Below are 3,570 nucleotides of genomic sequence, written 5' to 3' on the forward strand. Positions count from 1 at the left end.
TCAATGATTGAAATGAGAGTTTAGATTACATAACCATGTATTCCTTGAACCGAAGTTCTTTGAAATTTGTTGAGCAAGAGAAATCGGTAGGATTGTGGAATTGGCTTGCCAAGTCCGCGAACCCAGTCCGCAAACTTAGTCTGCGAACTGACGGAAGTTTTCAAACCGAAAATTTCTGTTGGGATTTCCAAATAACTCGTTTGCTGTTAAGTCCGCGAACTGGCGGAAATTCTCTTCCCGAGATTTTCTGCTGAGTTTTGGAAAACTCAAACCGATGCTTAAGTCCGCGAAATTATTTGTGAACTTAAGAGGTTATGATCTAAATATGTGCTATAAACATGTATCATTAAATTACTAAAGAATGCTTTATGCAAACCGTGGCTATAATGTTTATTGAGCCGATTCAATCGAATCGTAATCATCTTTGATTCAATTGTCTCTTGTGTTTTACATAAGATCTCATAGCAATTGATCACTCTCTAACTAGTTAGTTTGAAGTCATTTGAACTAGTTATGGTGTAGAAGAACCAGGTTAATATGAGATGCTCATATGGTTAACCTTTTGGTGTCTGTATTGAACCAACATACACATACACGTTTGAGCTTGTGTTTCACACACCTAGTTCACGTTTACCATGTGTGTATGACAAGATTTATTTTTCGATCTAACGGTTGAGAAATATTAGCTTGAATCTAAATAAAGTCTCATCTAACGGTGAATAGAGTTTGCTTAGTATCTAAGCAAAAACCCTGATTTGAAAGGCTATATATAGGAGACATCTAGCTAGAGCAAAACTTAATCCCCCCACGTCTGTGTGATACTAGTGCGCTCGTTAGAGTCGATCTCCATTAACCCTTGAGTTTCTTCTTCAAATTCGGGTTAACGACTTAAAGACTTCATTGGGATTGTGAAGCCAGACCGATACTACTTTTATCGTAGTTGTGTGATCTGATCTTGCATTTTCTATCGTACGAGTACAATCGATTGATTGGCTTGAGATCATGAGAGTTCTCAGATAGGCAAGATATAAAAGTAATCGCAAACGCCTTTTGTCTCATCGTTTGTGATTCCACGACATCTTAGTTGCTAGTCGATTAAGTTTGTTGTGAGGTAATCAATTGATCTAGGTTGTTCTTCGGGAATATAAGACCGTATTAATTGATTGGTTCCTGATTACCTTGGTTATTCTCAGAAAACGGAACAAAACCTAGGGTTTATCTGTGGGAGACAGATTTATCCTTTTGATAGACTTTTCTGTGTGAGACAGATTTGTTTATTATCAAAGCCTGCGATTTTGGGTCGTAGCAACTCTTTGTTGTGGGTGAGATCATCAAAGGAATCAAGTACGTACTATCTTTGCTGGGATCAGAGGCGTAGGAGTACAACTGTACCTTGTATCAGTGGGAGATTAGTAGGGGTTCAACTATAGATCAGTCTGAAGTTAGTTTGCAGTAGGCTAGTGTTTGTAGTGGCTTAATACAATGTGTATTCAATCTGGACTAGGTCCCGGGGGTTTTCTGCATTTGCGGTTTCCTCATTAACAAAATTGCTGGTGTTTGTGTTATTTCTTTTTCGCATTATATTTTATATAATTGAAATAATACAGGTTGGGCGTTCGTGATCATCAATTGGAAATTAAACCTTTGGTTGTTGATTGATATTGATTGATCCTTGGACATTGGTCTTTGGTACCGTCCAAGTTATCTCTCTTTGATTTGATTCACAGATTTCTATTTGATTGAGTAACAATCAAATTGAGAGATTGAGATATTAACTCGTTGATATACTTTTAATTGATTGAGTCTTATTGATTCTATTAAAAGTCTATTCGAGTTTGTCCATACAGATTGCTAATCGAATTATTGGGTGGTGTTGTTAGACCCCCGCTTTTTCACACCATCGATACTGATGATGAGGATATGCCATAGTGCTTCAAGTGTAAAGGTTTTGGTCATTTTGCTAATGAGTGTCCAAATCATAAAAAATATACTGGGAACAAATGTCTTGTTGCGACTCTTGATGAGATGTCTGATCACTAGGTTTCAGATAAAGATGAAAAGTCAAGTGTTGCACTCCTTGGTGAAAATATTGACTTTGATAATTGTAGCAATACGAACATCAATATTGATATTCTTCCTGGAGAAACTTCATCAACCACTATGGAGGATAAAATATATGTTTCCCAGTCTACTGAAAATTCTATTTCACATGTTTCAGGTACCTCAATTTGCTTAGCAGCATGCTCAGCTATGGTGTTTGAACCGTCCTCCACAAGTACAAACATAAAATAAGATATGTCAATAAACTTCAACTAGGAGCAAATCGATTAGCAAACAAGCTCGAAATTTTTCAGAAGTCTAATTCACCTGAGTTAAATAAAAAACTCAATTCCTCTCCGATAAAGTTAATCTCTAAAGAATTAATTAGACCTCTCCGAAAAAGAACAAGGTCTAAACATCCTGTGAAAAAGGGTATTAAGAATTCCGTACAAGAAGTGTATGGTAGACATGTTATTGTTCACCCCAACACAACTTCATTGTATTGAAGTGCATCTTGTTTCATGTGCCTGATCTCAAAGGAGACAAGAGATGAGCACAAATCAGGTTTTATAAAAATAATTTTTTTGTTTTTATTTTTCTTTCTCTTTGTTTTCCGTAATTTTGTTGATCTTTTCATATCATAAATTGGTATTGAAAAGGTTTCCCCTTTTTGGTTATTGAAAGAGGGTAAAAATCGACAATTCTACCTTCTTTAGGGTTATGGATTGGTCGTACGTGAATCCTATTATATATATAGGTTTCGTAACCCAACATTCTTTTTTCCTTCCCTGAAGAACTCTCATTTTCACAAGATTGCTTGTTGAGCTTTATTTGTGTATTTATTTCGCAAAACCATACTTATATGGAGACTCCAAGCATCATGTCTTCTGATGGAAAAGATGTTAATATGATTGTTAAGCCATCAATCATGAAGGAAAAATATAAGTCTCCTTCTTCTACAACTTTGAAGAGAAAAGGGAAGAATATGAAGAAACCAAGGGCTATCCCCTCTAATCTTCAGAATTTTTCTGGTGTTCTTGAAGAGTTGAAGGAAACAAGGAAGGAGATTCAGCAAATATAGGTTGTTGTTCTAAGAGCTCTTAAAATTCAGAAGGCCCTGGTTTGGCATCAGTCAAGAAGGTTCGTTGGAATTGACTCATTTTTTCATGAACCTTATGTTCCAATGGATGTTGACGACAAGGAGTTCGGGGACGATAAAGAATTTTTCAGAGGTCTTAATGTCTAGGAAACTTCTTATGAGAATTTATTCTTGTGTTTTAAGAAGGATAACTAGGGTTTGGGATAGACTATATTGTGATTACACATTGTTATTTCCAACAATTTTCAACTTGCAATGTTTTTAGATTTATTTATTTAAATTCTAAAGTTTATTTGGAAGATGATTTTATTGTATTAATATTTATTGGTTTCATATATTGCAAATTATGGGATATGTGTGTTTATGTCCGTGAACTATGATTGTCCCATATATATCAAAAGTTAAGTCTATTGTCTCATTATGCAAATAGT

This window comes from Papaver somniferum, chromosome 9 (assembly GCF_003573695.1).
Source record: "Papaver somniferum cultivar HN1 chromosome 9, ASM357369v1, whole genome shotgun sequence".
Taxonomy (NCBI): Eukaryota; Viridiplantae; Streptophyta; class Magnoliopsida; order Ranunculales; family Papaveraceae; genus Papaver; species Papaver somniferum.